Source organism: Olea europaea, chromosome 6 (assembly GCF_002742605.1).
Source record: "Olea europaea var. sylvestris chromosome 6, O_europaea_v1, whole genome shotgun sequence".
Lineage (NCBI taxonomy): Eukaryota > Viridiplantae > Streptophyta > Magnoliopsida > Lamiales > Oleaceae > Olea > Olea europaea.
Genome location: NC_036242.1, coordinates 7,098,033 through 7,122,484, shown reverse-complemented (window position 1 = coordinate 7,122,484; position 24,452 = coordinate 7,098,033). Strand labels below are relative to the sequence as shown.

Sequence of the window (24,452 nt, the reverse complement as noted above, 5' to 3'; positions counted from 1 at the left end):
ATGAGCTCATTTAGAGACCATTTCTCCTTCTGGCAGTTATAAATAACTTTAAATTGATTGAACTGTGCAAGAAGTGAGATCAATACCAAATGTATACGCAAGTGATCAGATAGCTCAAGCTTTAGCCTTTTAAGTTTTGAAGCAATTTGAGACATCACCATGATGTACTCCGTCATGTTCCCCTTACCTTTATACTTCATTGAAATTAAGCTTTACAAAAGCATGCTTGTTTCAACTTTATCATTTTTTGCAAAACTTTTCTCAATTTTGTCAAGTAACTCCTTAGCATTAGTTATCCCTTCGAATACTGCACCTCTAAAGGCTTTCAGAATGCCGCACTTAATGATCATTAGACTCATGCGATTTAAGCGATCCCACTTTTCAAAGTTCCTCTTTTCATCAGGAGAATTTCTTCTGTAAGAATAGTGGGTTCCTCAATCTGAAGTGCTAGGTCAAGATCCATGCAGTCAAGAACGATCAATACGTTCTCCTTCCAATCCTTGAAGTTTTTCCCATTAAGCATGAAAATGGAAATGATATTAGCAGTTATTGTGGTAGCAGATGAATTAGCTGTACAGAGAACAAAAATAAAAAAATAATCATGCTCATATCCATATTTAATGTACAATAAATTCAAATAATGGTAAATCCTATCTCAAGATTCCTAGTGCAACATTAATATCAAGTCTTTGGATAGTAATATTAATTGCTAATGGTGCTTTTAGTACAGTGATCAAACATTGACAATAACTCTCGTTAAATAATAAAATCATCTTTGAATTGATTTATTATTCACATGGAAATCTTATAATTATCACATAATTACCACCGTAGGTGTGTATGTAATTCAACCAAGTATTAAACTTCCTTTGGGTCGGCTAATACCCGCATGAAGAAACACGCACACAACATCTAAACATCGCAAACAAACCAATCTACACAAAAGAGGTCACTTTGGTGACATATTGTTTCAATTAGTTTATTAAAAATGTTAGATAACCTTAATTCATTATAAATGATTTACCAAATTATTCGAATTTGATTGTCTCACATAATTAAACCTTAATTATTTCTCTTAAAAGAATCATTAGTACCATAATTTGAGAAAGAGAATCATTGATTTTGCATTATTAGATGCCTTTATAGACTTCAGGGACCTAAGGGTTAATAATTCAAAACCTTAGGATCAAAATTTGAAAATTTTTAAAACTTTGGGGGCCAATTTTAATTAATTATAAACATTGAGGGCTTTAATTGCAAATTTTAGAAGTTTAATGGTCCAAATTAAATAATTTTCAAAATTTAGGGGGATGAATTATTAAACCCATAACCTTAAAGGTCCAATTTGGATTGATTTTAAACTTTAGGGATTGAAATTTAAAATTTTATTTTGAAAAAATAATTAACCCTAATTTTAAATTGCAAGCAAAGGCCTGAGAATACCAAAATTGTACCTCAGGCCCCCGTCCCCAAAATCCATTCAAATCTATAACTGTCTTTCTCTCTCTCCCTTTTTACGGTGCCGACAGCCGGCGCCAACCGACAGCAACACCGACGGCGGGATCTAAATTTTTTTCTTTTGAGACTCAAAAATCCACAAAAACTTGATTGTCAAAATTTTTAATCAAAATCTTGTAAAACAACCACGAATTTTCCAAAAAATTTATTTAGATCTTGAAAAATAACCATGAATAATATCCCAAATGATTTTCAAATTCAACAAACACAATTACAAATGGTCAAATCTGAAAATCCTTTAAAAATATTGAAATATCTATTTTTCACATAATAGCATGATGAAGATCCAAATAATAATCCACAATAAAAAGAAAAAAGAAAAAAACTATAATAACATTATATGTTGCAATTTCTTAAAGAATTCAACAATGGAGTGGCTCTGATACCACTTGTAGCAAATTGATAGGAACCAGATATATCAATCCTTTCACATATATTTATAAATCTCCATGTTGAAATCAATGAGAACAAAATTGCGGAAGCATACCTTAATCCATATATCTGAATTTTTCTAAATGGATTATGATCTTCCAACTGCTATGTGATTTTTTGAAATCTCTTCTTTGTTGATGGGGATACAAAGAATTGTGAAAAGTCACTTGCAATTGGGGACTATGACCCGATATTAAATAATTGATTATTCTGTTTCACTTATTTTAAATTGGCCCCTCATCAAAAAATAATTATTCCGATCTCTACATATTAATCCCATGAGAATTAATACCCATTAATCCAAAATTAAACTTAGTGGATCACCTTAATGCTGGTTCCAAGGTTGACCACATTCAAACTTAGGCCGTAGTAGACAACAGAACACAAGTAGTTGATGGCCACTATTAGAAGTAAACGAATTCGTGTTAGTGGTAAGTGAAGCACGTCTATGAGGGATCCGGTTATGGCTGATTGTGTCATTGTGATTCCGATTCTACTTTACTTTCACTGTGAACATTATCTGGAACACTGTTTGCTTCTTCATCAAGGGCAAGAAGGGTGCTATCAGGGAGATGGTTTCCATTCGTTTTAGCGATTCTGTGCATAGTTTTCATAGCCTGGTTCATCTTTCCTCCAATAAGACACCATCAAGGGGACTCAGACAAGAAAGGAAGTATAATAGCAGCAAATAGAACGGAGGGAATAGAAGATGCAATATAGAGGGATCTCCATGATTGAAAAATATAAGCTATACCAGAAAGAGTAGCTATTCCCCCTGAGTAAAAATAGAACGTGGACATTTCGGCAATGCCACGAAATGTAGGGCCGACAGGCTCTGTCGCTAGGACAAAAGCACAGAGGCCCACTCCTTCGGTGCTGTAGCCGGTCAGAAGGCGTAATGGGGCATAAGTCCAGTAAGCTGGAGAAAGTGCTCTTAGACAACCGAAAATTGCATTCATGATACAAACAACTAATAGCGAGCCTTTCCTTCCCAACTTAGAGTCTGAGAGATGACCAGATACTCCTGCACCTGTAAAAGGCACAAGTATTACATTCACGATACCCAAAAAAGAAAAAAAAATTACATTCACGATCCAAATTCAACACTTAGTGTATACTTGATTAATTCTTCTATTCATTAATCTCTAGTTATGAACTTCTATCCTTCAGGAGTCTTGCTATCGGACATGCAAAACTTATGGACTTTTTCCTTTAAGGAAAACACAACACAAATTCAATGGATTTTCAGGCTCCACCAGGGAAGGCTGATGGGGGTTTGGATTCCCCAACCATATATATAAAATCAAACTTTCAAAAGCAAGATGAAGTGGGCATAATCTTGACCTCCCGAAAGCGAAGAAATGCAACATATGAAGGAAAGGAATAAGAAGGCATAAAACCTACAGCAGATTATACTAAACTTAAGTTCCTAAAGCACATTAAGAAGTCTGTTTAAAAAAAAAAAAAAAAAAATTAGGCTTCAAATGTGACAGCAGATTTTAGTCGAGAGAATTTATGTTTATCACTCGAGTTTAAGTACATCCTTATACTCTTCTTTATTTAGAAATAATATAATTAAGTGGTGGGTGCATATCTTTAATAAAACAACATTCCATTAGGGCATCTCAGACTCAAGTTCAAAATGGAGTAAAATGTCAATTTGGTGTGAAAATGATGCTCCAATCGGACTTCAAATCTTCACACCAAATTAAAGTAACGAACAGTGTCACTTTTCATTTTTGTAACATATATAGTTTTAATTATTTTCCATTTTGCCCTTCATTTTATGCTACTATGTATTAATTTCTATTATATCAATTTTTACATGCTTTTATTACATAGAGTGCATTTGATTATCAATATTTTTCATGGAAAATGTGTTTTTCTATATAATTTCTTATTTTTGTGTTATTTGATTGACAATTTTTTTCATGAGAAATATTTTACAACTTCTAGTGACGCGATCTTATTTCCCTTGAAAACAAGGAAAATATTTTCTTTAGAGAGATGTAGTTTTTATTTTTCAGGTAATTTACACTCTCTTTCTCTTTATCATCTATTCATTCTCTCTCATCTATCCACCAATAAAAAATAGATAAGTGTGATATTTTTAAAATTGAAAACTAAATCAACCAAACACATTTAATTAACAATTTTAATATAAATAAGGTCAAAATAATTGAATTGCTTAGATTTTTTTTTCTTTTCATGCTTGCAATCAAACACACCTTTAATGAGAAGCGGTGACCAAAGGTCAGACTGAGTGAGGCCCAAAGATCCACAGTCCGCCGTTGTCGACATAGATGTTAGTCACCTGCAGGTTTCTTCTTTGTACTTCACCGGGGCCTAAAGGCAATTGTTGCGGAAGCTCTCTCAAAAGGATCTTCAAACGGTGGTTTTCCAGGCTCAGTCCAACGCACCTTTCTCAACCAACAACCAGTCCAATCAGCTCCAAACCACAACCAATTTATTCATCTTGGTTGCTATGCAATCTTACCCACGTAGGACAAGAAAGGATGATGATTTATGGCCACAAAGGTATACTATGAAAGAACCACCAATTGCACACGTTATACAAGCGTTCTGGACACTTCTGGACAGCTTTTTCTCACACAAAAGGGGGGCAGCCGAGATTCACTATTTCTTCTCTCAAAATCACACAATCATCATATCAAAGTGGCTAGGGTTATATTCATATATATATACTCTAGGGTTAGGCTTTAAGTTAGGCCAATAAAGGGATAAACGGGCCAAGATTCAAGCCATCCATAAGGGATACAATTGGGCCGGGTGTAGCTCATGGACTTGGTTGTTGGACTTATTTCATTCATCAGCCTATGCCTATGAAATAATATTAACCCACATTAACATCATAGCCCGGGATTTACTGGGTATCAAAAACCCAACAAATCTCCACCTTGATACCCAATAAATCTGCAAGCAATCAAAACATACAGTTAACACTTGCATAATCAAGGTCGCCAATAGAATTGGATCACAGATCTTACCTCGTGTTTCCAACTTGAAACACATACCATACCTGCTCCATGTACTCACTGGGGCTAAGGTCAAAAACACCCAAGTAGAAGCAAATATTTAACAGTAAACAATCAAGAGTAAATACACATGCGTTGACGATATACTATAGGATAACACACACAGATCATTTCAGAAACACATTCACATAGAACCATAGATTAACACCAAGTCAATCAAACCACGGTCAACCACATATGCAACACATGCATAAATGACCCTAAGAAAAGATCTCACCACACTTATCCTATCCCATTCCGTGTTGCTCACACCTCGAGATCACATATCTCCTCTCATCGCCCACCACGGCTCACTAGACAGATCACTCAACTGATGTCTAACTGGTAAGTCACAATAGATCCTAAGTCCACGGGATAATCCTCTATCTCCACATCACTTCTCCCAACCTACGTGGATAATGGGTCTCCACCTAACAGAAGTGATAGAAGTGTCTTTCTCACACTCCACCTGATCAAGGTCTCTTTCCAGATAAAGGATTCTAGACATTTGATCACATCTCCACTCGTGATCCAAATGTCACTCTCCACATCCCCGGTACAAACCACCATGTACCTCTAGGCATCTATACTCCACCTCACCAAAAGACACACAATGCACTGCTAATGCATCCTAATCCACTATGCATGCAAGCAATTACACCAAATAATCCTAATGTCTCAAATTCATGCAAATGCACATATCAAACACATTGAAATGTAGCAGATAATCATGCAACAAAATTTAGACAATCACACACATGCAGAAAGGATCACACACAGATGCATATGCAGTGACTAGGTTTACACTTAATAAACCTCACTGGGGTCATAACTCGACCCCTCAACCAAATTCGTCTCACCTCTCATCTTTCCTTTCAGCTTATCTTTCTTCTTGGGACAGTCCCTAATAAAGTGTCCACACTTACCACAACTGTAACACCTTTTATCACTAGACTTGTCTCGTCCCTTGCCCTTCTTCTTACTACCCTCAACACTCGAGTCACTACTCGAATCACTACCGTCTTGAGTTCTACCCAAATTCATCTGCTTAAACTTCATTCTACTCTTCATCATATGTAACTCGCCACTCATGTTATCCTATTTTTCAACCTTAATCTCCATCTCCTTACTCCTAAGTGAGTCTATGACAATCTCGGGTGTTAATGTGTCCCTACCATACTTAATTACATTCTTAACTTCCCTATATGAATCAAGCATGGAATTAAGCAGGATAATAGCCTTATACGTTTCGGATACCTCTTCATCACAGTTAATGATGTCTTGAACTAATTTGTTAAAGACATCCAGATTATTATCAAGATCCTTTGAAGGATTCATTTTAAAGCTGAAAAATCGTTCAAGCAAGTACAATTTACTAGGAGTTGACTTAAGCAAATATAAGTCCTCCAACTTTTCCCAAAGTTGTTTTGTAGAATCCAATTTTCCTACTTTTCTCAAAACAGTATCAGACAGGTGTAAAATAATTGACGTGTATGCAAGTTCATCATACTCTTCTTTTTGTACTTCTGTTAAATTTGCAGAAAATTTGCCATCTATGGCTTTTGAAACTTTTTGTTGGACCAAAATACCCTTCATCTTTTGTTGCCAAATTGAAAAATCCCCCTTCGCATTAAAAATTCCAACTTCAAAGCGTGAAGACTATTTTAAAAAACTAGAACAACCAAAAAGCACAGATAGGTCACACGAAGTTATCCTACGGCCTCAATATACACCGTTCTAGATTCTCAGGGTTTTGTAAGATTCCCGATTTTAGATCAAGGGAATGTTCGAACGGGTCAAGTCCAGGTGTTCTAACAGGAAAATCAATGCAAAACGAAGGTATGTAAACAAAAGTTCGAATTTCCACGCAACAAGTCTCACACAGTGACTATATGACAGGTAAAGCACAAAATCAACTACCAACTTGCAATCAAAACTCAACACTTCAAAAACAGAGCAAATAATTCCTAAATTTTCTAGCACAAGCAATGGTTGCCAAACAATGACAACCCCCAATCCTGACGATCACCCCACACGATGATCTGCTAATGTTGAAATTTAAACTAAGTTAAGCCAATATACCAGAGCGGACCTATCTGAGTCCGTAAATTATGAGACACACGAATTTAACACTTTAGGACCACCACTATTCGTCCTAAAGTCTCTGGAAACTGCAGCAACCAAAAAATCACGATCGAGTCCCGAACGCCCGAAGAACAACGCTGTCCAGATTCTTCTGCGTACCCTGAAACAGAAAACTTTAAACATGAAAAATGTCAGAAATAATATGAGGAACAAACTGCCTGAAGAGACCGTCACAAAAAACGCTCCACGCGCCCTCACATCCGTCTCCTTCCCTCTGCGCGTGGGCCTCATGCGCAGCCTTAGACTGACACGCGTCGGCTTGAAGGGTTCGCCTCCTCCTGCACGTCACGCCAGTGGTCTCCATTTTCCCAAACCCCTTCTGGATTGATCAAAAAACACGAAAAACGAAGACTGATTTTAACAGTTTTGGACAGCTTCTTCGATCTGATTTCTGCTGCGTTTCTGCCGATTTTCTGGACGATTTCTGGTAGATTTCACGAGCCAAAACCTTCACCTTGAAGCTCTGATACCAATTGTTGCGGAAGCTCTCTCAAAAGGATCTTCAAACGGTGGTTTTTCAGGCTCAGTCCAACGTACCTTTCTCAACCAACAACCAGTCCAATCGGCTCCAAACTACAGCCAATTGATTCACCTTGGTTGCTATGCAATCTTACCCACGTAGGACAAGAAAGGATGATGATTTATGGCCACAAAGGCTAAGAGAAGACACCACAAATGTATACTATGAAAGAACCACCAATTGCACACGTTATACAAGCGTTCTGGACACTTCTGGGCACCTTTTTCTCACACAAAAGGGGGGCAGCCGGGATTCACTATTTCTTCTCTCAAAATCACACAATCATCATATCAAAGTGGCTAGGGTTATATTCATATATATACTCTAGGGTTAGGCTTTAAGTTGGGCCAATAAAGTGGTAAACGGGCCAAGATTCAAGCTATCCATAAGGAATACAATTGGGTCGAGTGTAGCTCATGGATTTGGTTGTTGGACTTATTTCATTCATCGGCCTATGCCTATGAAATAATATTAACCCACGTTAACATCATAGCCCGGAATTTACTGGGTATCAAAAAGCCAACAGCAATTAAATGAGTACAGGAGAAGCACTATTTTGAGTGCTTAAATAATAAATAGTAACCCCAATTTGATCCGGATTAAAATTAGAGTCAAAATCAATAATTAGTTTTAATCACATAATTTATTAAACTCACAACTTTTTAATCATACATTTTATCAATTTTTATCAAAATCTATTAAAAATCTAATTTTAGGGTCTGATCGGTAGTAATTATGAGGATTGATTTTTTGATCGTTAGAAAGAAAAGTGAATTTTACTTGTGAGTGAAAAGATAAAAAATGATGGCTGGAACAATGAAATAACAGTCAAAATTTGATTTTTTTAAGTAAAAAATTATTACCAAACGGGGCTTAATATCCCCAACAGGGCTAAAGAACAATTACCAACATGTTGACCAAATACATTGCGGGCAGGGAACTTGGGGGATGAGTCATATGTTGATTCTACACATCACTGGTACGTGTGGACGTTGTATGTGGAAGAGTTCACACAATTATTCCAATTTAATCCCGAAACACCTAGATTAGTGCTAAGTAATTTTAACTTTAAATATGACTCATTTATATTTTTATTTAAAATGTTACTTAATGAATCCCTAATTAATGCTAAGTACCAATGATGTTGAATAATATTATTTTTTATACCATTCAATTTGAAAAGACCTTCACACGAATAAGCTAAAAAAATAAAATTATTCTCCACGTCACTTTATATATATATTCTTAATTTTTTTTATACTACACTTTGCAATACAATGTTATGCAAAATTCACTGTCGTAGTCTTCATCACCTCGTAACATTTCGTGTTACATCGTAATACTTTCCACTCACTACCAGTAATACAATATGTATCACCCACCATCACTAAGACCACCTCTACAACAATCTACATCATAATGCAATAATCACTTAGGGTTGAACAAAGTTTTGTTTGAACGATTTTAAATTATACTAAGGGTTTGTTTGATAGCAAGAATGAAATTTGGATGGAAAGAAAATGAATTCCAGGAAATTGAATTGCCTAGAACTTATTTTATTGGGAATTGTCAATTAAATGTGTTTGATTGATATAATTTTCCACCTTGGAAAATGTTGAAATTTGGATCTTTTGTTGTTCGTTTTCCATGAAAATTGTCAATTAAAAGAATAATTTTTTTTACAATTGTGCATAGAATTTGTTCCCATTGCAACTAAATAATAAAATGTTAAACCAAAAAAATCTGGAAATCATTTTCTCGTGAAAACCAATGGTTTTCCTTGAAAAGCTAGAAAGGGGGTCACATGGGTGGGAAAATGGAAAACCAATTACATGGAATTTGGGTGCCATCAAACACACAATTTTGGATGGAAATGAAAAATGTTTTCCATTTTCCATGGAAAAAAGGAGATTATCAAACAGGGCCTAAAATTAAACCATTTTCAAAGGTTTGAAAAAATCTAAAGTCAAACAAAATCGTTTAATTTTGCAAATCAAACCGTTATTTGCGGCTTGATTTGGTTTCAAACAATGATACTAGTGACATAAATATAACATAAATTAGCATATATTTGATGGTCATTATTTGGAAAAAGTAATGTTTTGAATAATATTTTTAGGAGATTGTATGGTTAAAAAGTAGTAAAAAAATTTAGGTTTACATGTAGAATATTTTATTGTATGAATGTGTAGTTGAAAATGAGTATTTTGAAAAGAGTTTTTAAATAATGATTGTCATTTTAACGGATTCGTGTGAAGATTATATATTGCAACCTCTCCGATGAACTCTTTCATGCAATTGAGCGAGAATAGAGTCACTATTAAACTAAAGGGCGGAGCCTAATTATGTCCAGTGCGGACCTGTACTAAACTTTTGGCCCAACTCCACAGGCCCAAGTAAATTTTTTGTTTGTTTGTTTAACTCACTTCCCTAGATGCCTATATTGGACTTTTGGGCCCAGCTCCACATGGCCAAGTAAATTTTTTTTTCTTACTTCTGTGTACATTGTCCAGCCAAGAGAGAGAAGCCCATGGCCCATTTTAGACCCATTCCCCTCAAAATTCAATTGAATCAATTTACCCATGCCCATTCATTCATTTCAACTCTTTGTGAATTGTGAGTCTATGACTTCGTCCCTTCACACTTCGCCACTTCCATTCATTCAATTGAATTTTTTCCCTTATTTTTTGTTAGTTTGATTTGTGTAAATTGTAATAATATTTATTTTTTTAATATATGAAATTAGCACTTTGTTTTTTAGTATTGTTGTAATATTGTTTTATTTCTTTATCATTATTAAATCAATGACCAAAATCTCGACGTCCCACATCGAAAAAATTTTGCCCGCACTAAACTAAAATCTTGGCTTCGCCCCTGGTTAAACTGAACTACAAATATGAAAAACTTCCTACTGCACCCTATGCTGGAAATATGTCCACACTTTTCCCGAATGTATGGGGGGGGCTTGCCCATCCTCCGAAATCCAGAACACGGGTTTGGCGAATGGCTAAAAGCTCCATTAGGAAATCAATCTAAATACTGAAAACTGAAAGCTTTGCTTGAACCACCGTCGGTTTCTAAAGTCTAGTCGACCTCTTTATAACCAAAATAGTACATATTCTGATGGGGGATGTAATCTCGCTGTACATGTGATGTCGCCCTTGGCCACACCTGACAATTACCTACTTTGCCCACTGGTAGGAATAATACTGGGATAATTTAAATTTTTCTTTGTCGTCGTCTTATTATTATTTTTTTTTATTTTTATTTTGAGTGAGAGAGAAGAATTTTTTATTTTTATTTTTTGGGGCACAACGTGCTAGAGCAGACTGGTTGTCATTATATGGCGGAGCCAGCACTCGACGAGGGGGCGTGATCGCACGTGTTGGACTCTATCGAAACTTTGAGTTTCCACTGACCGTCGGGCACCAGATCAGTTGCAGGGGAGACCGTAGACGAATGATGAAGAAGGCAAGGTCTCGGAGTTGGGTCTTGTAATTTTTTATTTTATTTATTTATTGAGGAAATTACATAAAACCAGGTAGTTAAACTTTCAAATTTAAAATACAGGTATAAAGTTTATTTAATAAAAAATCAGGTATTAATTGGATATTTTATTAATTAATTAATTCAATTCCAAACCCTAACTCACTCCATTCTCTCTCTACTCTATCTCCATTCTCTCGATCTTCTCTCTACCAACATTCTCTCTTTGCTGGTGTCGTGACTAGCATTAGGTGCAGGATGAGCATCGATGCTCTGACAAGTGCTAGTTCGACGTTGCTGTGGCTGTGGGTGCGGTGACACTGGTTAGCGGCAGTGCGATCGGTGTTCCGAAATCGTAGTTCTTTTTATATATTTCCTATTTGCGGCGTCTTCTTCTATAAACCCCACTCACCTAGTGTGTGTTTTGTGTGTGAGAGAGAAGGTGAAGAACTAAAGGGATAAATTGTCTTTGCAATAATTATTAGGAAACCCTCATTGTTTTGTATGGGAGAGAGAAGGTGAAGAACTATGGTTTCGGAAACCCTTCCCTCTAAGAAGTCTTAGAAAATTGCATTTATGGGTGGCTTGCTTGGGGACCTGTTTAAGGCCATAGATGGATTTGTGAAGACGGCACACATGAGTAGGGTGTTGTAGGTCTTCCTTCTGATCAGGAAGTTCTTACTGATTTATGAAGAGCAGTACGTTCCGTTAATGCGGTCGGTGTTCGATGGAGATTGTGGTGGTGGTGCATTGTTGGGGACTTCGGGGTAATGGTGGTGATGCTAGTGGTGGGTGGTGGTGCTGGCGACGAGATGGTGGTCAATGATTGTGTGATGGTGTGGTGCAGTCGTTCGTTGTGTTTTGGTTATCATTTTTGTTATTGTTGGCTCGTTGTAGAGGTGTTGTGGTGGGGTGTAATGGTGATTGTGACCAATTATTTGGTTGCTTTGTGACCAAGTATTGGTGGTGAATTGAAATGGGGGTGGAGTTATTTATGCATGTGACCAATGATTTGGTCTGTGATATTTAAATTTTGACAATCTGTAACTAAAAAAATAATTTGTGACCAATAAATTGAAAATATGTGACTTACAGATGAACTGTGACCTGCAATTTGAATGATTTGTGACCTCAAAAATAATCCGTGACCTTCAAAATTTTTGATTTGTGACCACGAAATAATCTGTAACTAATTAATTTGATGATATGTGACCATTAATCAGATATGTGACCATTAATTGAATAACTGTGATTTTATTATATTTATTTAATAAGTATTTTTAGTTAATTAAATATGTACCTGAATTTGAATTTTCAAATTATCTACCTGATTTTTAAATTGGTGTAAATGGTATACTTGGATTATGAATTTTTTCCTTTTTTTTGGGGTTAATGCCTCATGGTTGTAGTTGTGGGCCTTTTGTTTTGTTTTTTTTTTTTTTAAACTAGCCCTAATCCAATGAATCCATGCATCATATATATAACAGAAGTCCAAGACCAAATGAAGGCAATTACCAACACAAACCCTTTTCCACCTTCTCCTGGCCACTTCTATGCGATCTGCGAGGGCTGAAGGAAGTAGTTGCAGACTTGCTGTCGACGAACGAGTGGCGACAACAAGAAGTCGCTATCGGTAAACTCTCGGACGCGGAGTTTTTGAGCAGCCAGTACACATCTTTCTTGTTCAAGTCAGTGAGCTGCTTCTCTCCTTTTTTTTTGGGTTTTTTCTGTGTTGACACGTCACAAGTTCGCATAATTAGTAATCATATAATTCATTATCTGATTTATTATAAATGTGTCATGATTCTTAATTTCTTATGAATCTATGATTTATGTTTTATAAGTTAATTGACAAAATGACAGAGAAATAATTGTAATTGTCAAGCTGTGATCTATGATAAATAATTTATGTTGTATGAATTACGAGTTACAATTTATCATTTATGAATTTTGATTTGTGATTTGGATATTTATGTTTAGGAAATGTAAGATAAGTAAATAAAAAGATGTTGAGCTCAATTCACCCATGTGTAGAATTATATTTTCATAAGTAAATAAAAAATGTTGTATTGAATTATATTCCATGTGTAGAATTTTTACGTTTTAGTGCATTTTCATATATATTGAAGAATTTTTAAAATTATTTAATTAAAAATTAATAAACAATATCGCTATTACCGTCGATGATTGTCAACAGTCAACATTCACTGTCTGCCCTAGCTAACCTTTCGTCCTAGATTCACCATTGATTGTACGATCGAAACAAAGTTATACCACTTTACCAGAAAATGGTTGATAGATAGAATGTCATAATCGATATTGGCAAGATGTGATTGAATGAAAAAATTGGCTGTATTTAAAACAGTCCAATAATAAATGTGTCATTATGTTAAGGATCATGATGATTGTATTTGGAATGATAGCCTTATTTGCTGACCTCCAATGTTCAATTCAAAGGGAAGGGAAGTTAATGCTGCTGCTCTCTCCCGATTTCTGGGTGATGTGTGACTTGATAGCTCCCTAACGAGCATTGTAAATGTTCTTTCAGTTGATACGGATGAATAATATATTACTATTGCTGAATATGCAATAAGTCCCCCCTCCCCCTTAAAGTAGTAGTCTTTCAAAGTCTAATGAAGTTTATAGAAGCCCTTAAAAGAAAATTTATAGAAGATATGAAAAATTTTCATGAAATTTATAAAAGATAGTACACGTTTACGAATTTCACACTAGTCTGTCACTTGAAAGAAGTTTTTAAGAGTCCAAATTGAGTATTTTCTTAAGTGATAATAATGCTATAAGCCTTATTTTCTTTAAAAACTGAAAAATACCTCTCTTTAAAAAAAAAAAAACAAAAAAATAATAAAAATCACCTACATTTAATTAAAATGTTAGGAAAATTACCCATTGTTAACATTTAATATAGTGTATAGACACTCAATGACCTTAAATGCAAAGATCATTTTACGTATAATCCCCAACATACTAATTGTAATGGTGGTCGCTCAAATATATCTTTATGGTTTATCCTTTACGTAAACAGAAATCACAACGAAACTGTTGGTTTGTTCCACGTGTATCCATTAATATTTCGACTTCTTCGACTTCAAATTGAGGTGCCACATAATAATTATTAGGTTTAGGTTTTGATAGTTAAAACACGTTTGAAACCAAACAAAACTATTTGCCCCTATTTTTTGTTTTTTTTTTTTGTTTTAAATTTAGAAATACTTATTTGGAGATCCTAACTGGGGTTCATCCTCTAAAATCCATTAGAAATTTTGTAGAAAATAGAAGAAAAAAGGCAATAAAGGGTAGGAGACTGGGGAGTAGTGAGAAGTAGAAGCAATAATTGCAAACAAATGACAACAGTAAGAATAATTGCAAATTTATAATACTATTGAGTGGTATATGAAATTTTGAACAATGGATAAGGGTGTGAAGAAACTGTTTGAGAAATTGCAGCATTTGTAGACAAATAAAATAAATAAATAATAATAATGAAATGCAAAAATGAGGCAGCCCTTGCATGGGAAGTTCTTGACTTGGCTCTAGGGGTGAACGCATTTCGGTTTGGACGATTTGTGCTATATTTTCAACTCAAACCATTTTATATGGTTTGAAATTTTTTCAAACCAAACCAAATCAAACCATTTTATTTTTCAAACCAAACCATAATTTGCGGTTTGATTCGATTTTAATTCGCGATTTACCTTTCGGCATTATAGTAATGTATTCAACATAAGTTAAATATAAGTTTAAACGAGAACTAATAACGTTAAATGTTAAATTACATTCATATTTACCATGAAACTCGTGAATAAATTATTTTCAAAATTGGTTGCTAAAAGATGTTAATAGAACAAATACATATTTCTTCATTTTTATTTACTTTTTCTTGCTTGATATTCATATTGTCATATAACGGTTGGTAAAAGTAGAGTTACATTCTGCTATTATAGTTTGGTTAAAACTCTTTTCATTTTGCTAGTGAGATATTAAATAAGGATTGAACATGATATGTTTAAATGTACAAAGATTGATAGAGTTTCGGCTTATTGAGAATTGACAAATTTCATCATCTAACTACTTTATAAAAGTAGAAGACAGTAGTACTAATTAGGGTACTTTAACAATTTCTCACAATTAATACGCTTCGTCCTTCATTCTTTCTAAATAACAAATAAGTTCATTAATTATCTAAGCACACAAACAATCATTTTTCTATCCAAACCAGCAATCATAAGTGTATAATAAATTCAAATAAAACAAATAAAAGAAAGCACAATGGACAAATGACTTAAATAAAAATCTAGGACTTACCAAAAGAGAATAGAGAAAGAGACGATTCAGGTAGAGATGAGTAAACTAACAGGCAAAGGCGACTAGCGATTCGTTTAGCACTGGCAAACAATTGTCAAATGTTAGGAAATGAGAGTTTATATTAGGGTTTCTGAAACTTTGGACGTGATTTGTTGACATAGTTTTGTTGAATTATAATTTGGATTGTTAAAAATATATGTTTTTTTTTTCATTTCATATGATTTTGGAATAATTTTAGTTTAGCTTAGATATCGGGTGAAGATATGTGTTGTGAGCCTATTAAATCATAGGCCAATAATGATGAACCTAATTTACTTTCTATGATTATTTCAATAGGTTAGTTATAATTCGTATTACTAAATTGATTTTTTTGTTTTAAAAAATGAAAAAAATTAAAATTTTTAAGTTAATAAAATTTATTTTTAATTAAAAAATTTAAAAATGGTTCGGTTCGGTTTTGTGCGATTTTTGAAAATCAAAACCTAAACCAAATCATTTTGAAACGGTTTGGTTTGGTTTGAGGGAAAAGAAACCACGGGTCCATGTGGACCCAAACCAACGATTTCAACTCAACGATTTCGATTCGATTTGCGATTTTGCGATTTTTTTTGTGCAGCCCTACTTGGCTCACCCTAAGACTTGCCTCAAAGGCGAGCAATGCCATTTATAGGCATGCACCAAACTAACAATTTGATGACAACTTGCACCTATTGACATCTCGAACTAAGAGTTAGTGTGCAATGCTAATGAAAGATTGAGAAGTTATTTGTTAAAATTTGAGACCAACTTGCAGGTGGAAGAATAGATTGAGTACCCATAGTAGAAATCTGTGTGATTTTACCTCACAATTAGTATTCTGAAAGGTCGAAAAAGCTGGTGATGTCTAGTTGAGCTTAGTGAAGAAGGCACGACTCATTCAGGCCAAGCCACGCACATTTTATATTTAATTTTTTTAATAGTTTAAGTTACATAAACTAATTGAATAAAAAGAAATATTATCAATAATCTTAGAAAAATTAAAATAACATTAAAAACAAGAAAACAACTTATTACGTCTAGACTCGTAAGGCTTGAGGGTTGATATTGACTCCTTGCACACCTTATGTCTTTAAGAAGCTTGCTCATAACCATTACGATAATCTCATTTTTTATTTTTTTTTATTTTTTTTGTTTTTGAAGGAAAGCAAATGAAAATTTGCGTTAATCAAATCACCACAAACCGTGTATAAAGGACAAAGAGGAATATAACAGAGACTACCAAACACTATTTGTGATAGTCATAAGAGCTCACGAGCTGTATATTCCCAGTTCTAGATCCTATATCACCCAATGTTTTTGGCACAGTTGTCATCACAGTCGAGATACACTCCTAGGAATTCCAGACATATTGTTACTTATTCGTTAAAGTAAATACCAAAAACCTCCCACGAAATTTACAAAAAGTAAAGACACGGTCATCCCCTTGTTTTAATTATTAAAGAATTCTCTCCCTTTATAATAAATATTCTCTCTCTCTCTCTCTCTCTCTCTCATCATCTTGATAATATATTGTTAAAATTGAATTTTCTTTTTACAAATGAATAAATTAAATTGATCTAAAATATTCACTAAAAAAAAACTAAAAAGAGATCTAAACTTTAATCTTTTGATGCCAACTTTATAACACTATTATTAGTTTAATTTTCTAAACATAGTCTAAATGTCAAATAGTATAAATGAGTAAATATTAGAGAAAATGTTACATAATCAAGAAATATAAATATTAAAAAAATAATCTACTTCATTAAATTATTTTGTAGCATGTTTTTATGTTGATTTGTTAATCCTTGTCAATCATATTTGCCAAACGCGCGCACGTGTGTGTATACATATATTTTAAAATAATAATATTTTACGACGACTTTAAATACTATGACAATTTGTAATGATATTTCTTTTCATTAAAACATCATGTTGTCATCTAAATCAAAAGTTTGAAGTTTATGTAATAAGAATTTTAAAATAGTACAAAGCGAAGAAATAAAACAAAAAATATATATTTGCTTTTGCTCACAAGGAGTGTCACTAACCTTTGATGTCTATATTTTTCTAATTTTTTTATATACTTTCAAATAAATTAATTTTTTGGATATTTTTGTTCTAACAAATACTATCTGCTGTAAATAAATTTGTTGTGCATCAAAATAAAGTTTTTGTAATAATTAAATGCCTAAATACTAGATCTAGAACAATGCCTTATTTCAAGGTAGGGGGACTAATTAATTTTATTGTGAGGTCTGAATTATATGCAGGGAAATATCCTCAAAGGGTTGAATGATATGTGACAGAACACCATGGAATCTCAATGCCACATTTGTCGAAATTATGGGAGCAGTCGATGGAGAAATTTAAATATTCATTCCATATTCTTTTAATTGACTTTTAGTCTTAGAATTTGGATAGAAAATAAACTGTGTTTTGAATATAAATACCTACTTTTAGTCTTAGAATTAGATCGGAAAATGAACTGTGTTTTTAATATAAAAACAGTGTCAATCTTACTTTTTTAAAAATGGAAGTTTGTGTTGATGGTGATTTATTTTAGTTTATTCAAGTTAAAAAAATAAAAATAAAAATAAAAATAACATGTGTTGTTGTGACCTTATGGAGGGTATTTCATTTTAAATTCAATGGCTATACTTGCTTTCTAACTATCATAAAGACAAAACTAATGTCTCAAATTTTCAACCACACATTAATATCATTATTTAGAACATTGGACAAAATAAATTGAGAACTACTAAAGATTTATCCTATCATGTTTAAATTACAAAAATACATAATAAATTGAGAATTTACAACCGGGAATATGTAATTGCAAGAAGCTCTTGATGGTTAAAGTGTATAGAATGTATGTTTTTGTCTCCCCCAAAACTCTCTTCCCCTTTTGCTCGATGAATAATCGTCTTTGTAGCCCCTAGAATTAGGTGAAATTTGTGCTCCAATCCCATTCCATGTAGAACTTGATTTAAATTAAGAAATAAAATCTTTGCTACCTTGTAAAACCACGTGATTGAAATCAACACGATAGCAGGGTAACGTTGATTGTGATCGTATGATAATATTCTTGAACTTGGTGAAACTTGTGATTGCATAGGTAGAGTCTTGCGATTGCAAGGTGCATCCTTTTTGCTTCCAATTCAAGTTAGTCACTAAGTTTTCCTATCAATTCAGCTCAAGTTACTTCCTATTTACGTTGTTGGTCCTTCATCGAATATTTATACCTCAGTCCCAAATTTCCACAAATTGTTTCTTCTTAGTCCTTATCATTTTCCCTCTTTTTTCAATATTTTGTTCATTCTTAGTCCTTATCATTCAATTTCTGCCCCTATTTCTTCATATGCAATACAATATCTAGTTTCTCATAAATCAATCTATATACAATAAAAATTAAGTATCAATTCAATTAAAGTCATTGCATATGTCCCTTTTCTTATGGCCGTGATCAATGAGTACAAAGTTATACTTATCGTTAAAGTAAGTAATAAAAACCACTAATTAAAATTAATTTCTCATTTTAAAAATGAATAAATAAAAAATAGATCTAAAATATTGGCTTAAAAAGAAACTACAAATCTTTAATGCCAACTTTATTATGATATTATTAGTTTGATTTTCTAAACGTAGTTTAAATTTTAAGAGTATAAATGAGTAAAAATTTTAGAAAATGCTACTAAATCAAGAAATATAAAATATTTAAAAATTATTTTCTTTCTTTATTATATTATTCTATAACATGTTTTTATTTTCATTTTTTAAATATTCGTCAATCATATTAGCCAAAACATATAATGTTTTTAGAAAGTAAATTGTATTTTAAAATCTTTTAAGATATTATCACAATTCATAATGATATTCTTTTAACTAAGGCTAATAATAGTATGTAAGGTATTTTAAGAAATTAAAAGAAATATAAAGGAAAAATAGTTTAATTGTATGTAATAAGAATTTCAAAATAGTACAAAGCAAAGGGATTAAACAAAAAATATATATTTGCTTTTTTGCTTACCGGGCGAATATGTAATGAAACCTTGTTGGAGGTTTTTTAAATTTTTAAATTTTTTAATTTTTTAATTTTTTAATTTTTTTTATTTTTAAATGTAGAGGCTGAACGAATCTGTAATACTCACTATTCTCAAGGGGTGTCTATAATTTTCTAATTTGTTATTTGTTTTTGAATATTTATTTTCCATAAAATACTAACCGTTAGGACTGCTGCTGTAAATAAATTTGTGGTGCATCAAAATACAGTTTTTGTAGAAATTAAATGCCTAAATATTATATCTAGAGCAATGAATTATTTCCAGATAAAGGACTAATTAATTATATTATGGGGTCTAAAGTATATGCAATGAAATATTGTGAAACGGTTGAATGATATGTGACAGAGCACCGTGTATTCTCATTTACCATATATATTTTGTGGAAATCATGAAGGAATGTAAATATTCATTTACTTTTAGTCTTTGAATTTGGACAGAAAATGAACAGTGATTTCAATATAAAAACTAACAACAATCTTGGTGTTGTGACCATGTGCATGGTATTGCATGTCAAATTCAGTGTCTATACTTTCTCCAACTAATGTCTTAAATTTCAGACCACATATTTTTCCTCCCCTACGCTATAACTAATTCTCCACTGTAGATGTTGGATGAGACAAGAAAGTAGTAAGCAAGCTATCCTTGTCCATTCCGCTTTGTTAGTTCCAAGGAAATGATCACAAAAATATTGGTAATGAAGCATTCAAAAAGGATGAAGACAATGATCCCTTTACTGGTGGCAATGAAGCAATCAATCACAAGAAAATCAATATTGCTGATATATTGCTGGAGAAATCTGCCTCAAATATGTATAAATAGCAAACAATTTATAGATTTGATTCAGCCTTTTATAGCTCGTAGAATCATGGATTTTCATGTAAGATTTGTCCTGTATTTGTTATATAAGTAGTTGAATATCAATGAATTGTAAGATAGATTCCAGTTCTAATTATTCGTAAGAAAATTTCAACATTAATATCATTATTTAGAACATCGAACAAAACAAATACAAAGTTTTTAACTACTCAAAGAGCTTTCCAGTAGATATAACGTTTGATTACATACGAGAAAATTCAACGTTTGGACAACTTTAATTAAGACCTAATTGAGTCGTAGAATTTGAGAAGACAACACTAAATATGGATGACAACAAGATGATACATTAAAATGAAAGTCCGCACCACAACTATGTTCAGTTGGATATTGGCACTGGTTGGATGAGTATAGCCGTTATGAAATCTTTTAACTTTGTTTTAGAATTTGTGTATTCATCACTGTCTTTGTATAGAAGATTGATGAAACGTGTAAGATTGACTACTCGTAACAGAACAGCCATTGGTACTGCATCTGAATTAAGGCATTCTTGGTTTATAACCTTCCACGCGTTCATGACTTGCGTTTGAAATACAGCAAATGCATCTTCTTTTGAAGCCTCTCTCTTTTATGTAACATTCAACAGCCGTTATTTTTTGCTCAAACTGCATAAAAGTAACACAACCCAAAACTTGTTAATCTAATGCTAAGCAGGCTATTATATTTTTCTCATATGTTGACGGCAAAAAAAAAAAAAACCATGTGATGAACTTGTGTAATTTAAAGAAAATCAATTTATAAGAATTCAAACTTCTTACCCCATGACCAACCATATCGTCCATTAGTCTACAAATTATTGATGAAGCACGAACTAATAATGGTTCACTTGAAATCCAATCAAAGGCTTCCTTAGTTACCAGTTCTCCCATACCTACCAAAGATGTCGTAGATAGCATCATGTAAGCACTAGATACCAATGCGACTTTCATATACTCTTCAAGTGTTGGAGTATATCTGTTGTACGTCCATTTTGCCTCTTCGAAATATGCACGGACTAATTTTTTCATCTATAAATTGAAATTGTGATTAGATACTATTAATTGGATGTAACCGTGCTTAAAATTCTAGCAACTTTATTAATATTGATTACCTCATCAATCGAGTAGTGAACACGATACGATTTTCCTATCTTTCCTAAATCTTTCTCAGCTTCACGATAAACATCTAAAAGAGATTTGTGAAAGTAGTGCATGTATGATGGTAATTGATCTCCAGCACTAAAATCCCACCTGCTCACGAAAATATTCAATATCAAATTGGGATCTATTTGAATTATATATTTTGCTGTAAATAAATATGCTATTAGATATTACGATACAAAGAACAACTCAGAACTCACATTTCAATGGCATTTGTAAAAAGTTGAAGTTCATCTAGGGTGCCATAAACATCATAGATGTCATCAATAATAGAAGTCAAGGCGATTACTTTGGTTAGAATTTTCCTTGCAAGAGAGTATTGGGGCTCAAAGTAGACACATAATATCCAAAAGTAGCATTCCACCAGCCTATCTCTTGCAAAAGGCAATTTTTTTTCAAACTCTAAAGCCTTCCACCACCTGCAATTCACATCCGAAAGTAAATAAATTTTACCAATATATAAGTGCATATATACAGAGTGAAGCTTCACAAAACAAACTAACCGTGTAATGTCACTTAGCTCCTTCTGATGCATCTTCTGCACTATGTTGAAGTCTAATTTTGCAAAATTCAGGAGCATGTCTTCACCGGATTCTTGGTAAATGAATAAGAATTTCTTAACACCGAGCCTTGTCAAAGTTTTGTGAATTGGCATCTCCAGCGCGTCACTTACTTGTCTAGAGAGAGAATTGCTCACCTGGTGGATCATGGATCTGAGGTGAGTGGCAGAAAACTTCAATGCTTCTTCTAGAATTTCCTCCCCGTGTGCTCCAAAGTGTGCAGCCTCGTACAAGCTTAACAGCCCGGGTACATCATTAATCAAAGAATCCTCAAATTTTCCTTGGCAGTCCAATTTGTTGAACACATCTGCCTCATCCGTAAAAAATATGTAATATACCCTTAAATGTGTAAGGTGCAAGTTCATATTTAGAGAACATAATCTTTTCATGTACTATGTCAATTTAATTTCCCAACGTGTAATGAATCATGAAAACAAAAATTAATTACCACATGGGACGTAATATCCTCGTTGTCTGAGTAATCGAAATCGAAGAGCAACGGTACGAACATCATTGTTTTGTTCATTGTGGCTTTCATGATAAGTTCCATAGATGTGTTTTAAAGATTTTTCAATTTCTTTTTCAAAATGATAACCAACTCCAAGACATTGGATTGCATCGATGAGGTCTAGTTTATACAATGAATCATCTTGGGCGGCCGTTAGCAACTTTTTTACTTCTTCTTTTAAGCTTTGACGCTCTTGCTCTTCATGGGCCAATATATCCTGCTCAAGTAAGAGGAAGCATGCATTTAACATTTTAACACAATTATATTTCAGTTAATTAACGAGGAACAAAAGCTCTAGCTAATTCACATTAGAAGTATACGCAAGGAAATAATCTCCCCAAATGGTAGGATGATATGTGACAGAGCGACGAGTATCCTGAATGCTCGTATTTTTGGTGGAAAATGGAGCAGCAGATGCATGGATTTGGATATCCATTTCTGTATTTCACTCTTGAAATTTGGGCAGAAAATCAAAGAAATGCTTCTCTCTTCAATGGTCTTGTTTGAATTTACAAGTTCGTTTGAAGGGTATTTATAGTCCTAGGATTTCAGGAGAACGTAGGCCAAGACAATGTAGACCACGTTTTCATTACTTCCTTTGAAATATTGAAAATTTATAAATCCATTTGTATAAAATGCCAAAAAAATATTGAACTAAAATTTTTTTAACCGTTAATAAATGAAAAATACAACATAGAACTGCTAGAACGCTATTAATTTACTCCTTCAGTGTCGGATTCCAGCCGTATCTACACCCATTTAACTTCTTCAAAATATACAGAAACTAATTTCCTTTTTCTTTTTTTTTTTCTTTTCCCATTTGCATATAGTGAAAAATATTTTTGACAGCAAATATAACATGTTCAATAGGAATTAGATATTTCAATTGTGATTGTATATATTTTAGTGCAATGTTAAAAAATCTTTGAATATCACTCGCAGTAAATTTTAGCACTTAGTCAGATGGATTGGACAGCTAGTTCCAATTGAAAAACAAACACGGCTATACATCATTGTCTGTACAACAAAAAATTATTTGCTTTGCTACTTTCAAAATTGATGATGCTCAAATGTCTCATGATTTAAATATAAAAATCAAATTTGCATGATGAAGCATGTTTTTGCTATCGCATTCTAGCTGGAACCCACATCCAAATTACTCAGTTGCCAAGAATACAATTTCTAGAATTTGTATTTTGAATTTAAGCACACTTTTCTATTTAGTAACTGAATTTAACTTAAGTCATTCTTATGGTAAAGTCAAGGGTTTGAATCATGAGGATGCAACAGAAATTCGTAAGGGGTAAGATGAACTCTAATTCTCCCAGAATGAATAGTTCATTAGTTAACGGCTTGGGTACGGGTACAATGGCCGAGTTATTACAAAGAAACAAGCCTTTTTTTTAATGACTCAGGCCTCGTGTCTAAATTTTTATATTATACGTACTATTTGCTTTAAAAGAGTTTGAGCCCATTTACCCTTCAGAATTTCTATCTCATCTCATGATTCGAACTCTTAACATTTCAAATTAAGCCCCCGTTTGGTACCTATTTTTTTCAAAATGCATTTTTTTCTCTCTTCTTTTCAATCGCACATTCTTTGTTAAAATAATATTACACGTAAATCAAAAAAATTTCCTTATTTTTCAACCACACACTTCCCATCAAATTACTATTCTAAATTGCATTTTTACATAAAAATGACTCTCAAACACCCCTAAGTGAGAGAGCGGATAGTACATATGATACAACGGATTGGACACAAGACCTGGATCGTTACATATGGGGGTATGCATACATATATTAGTTTTCTCTAATATCACTTCTATCA

At 33.2% G+C, this 24,452-nt stretch overlaps 2 pseudogenes; both read right to left on the bottom strand.

Annotated features, from left to right (window-relative positions):
* Nucleotides 1–2,262: 2,262 nt before the first annotated feature.
* On the bottom strand, nt 2,263–4,251 carry LOC111395073 (annotated as a pseudogene).
* Nucleotides 4,252–20,540: 16,289 nt separating this feature from the next.
* LOC111395676 lies at nt 20,541–23,144 on the bottom strand (annotated as a pseudogene).
* Between the last annotated feature and the right edge of the window lie 1,308 nt (nt 23,145–24,452).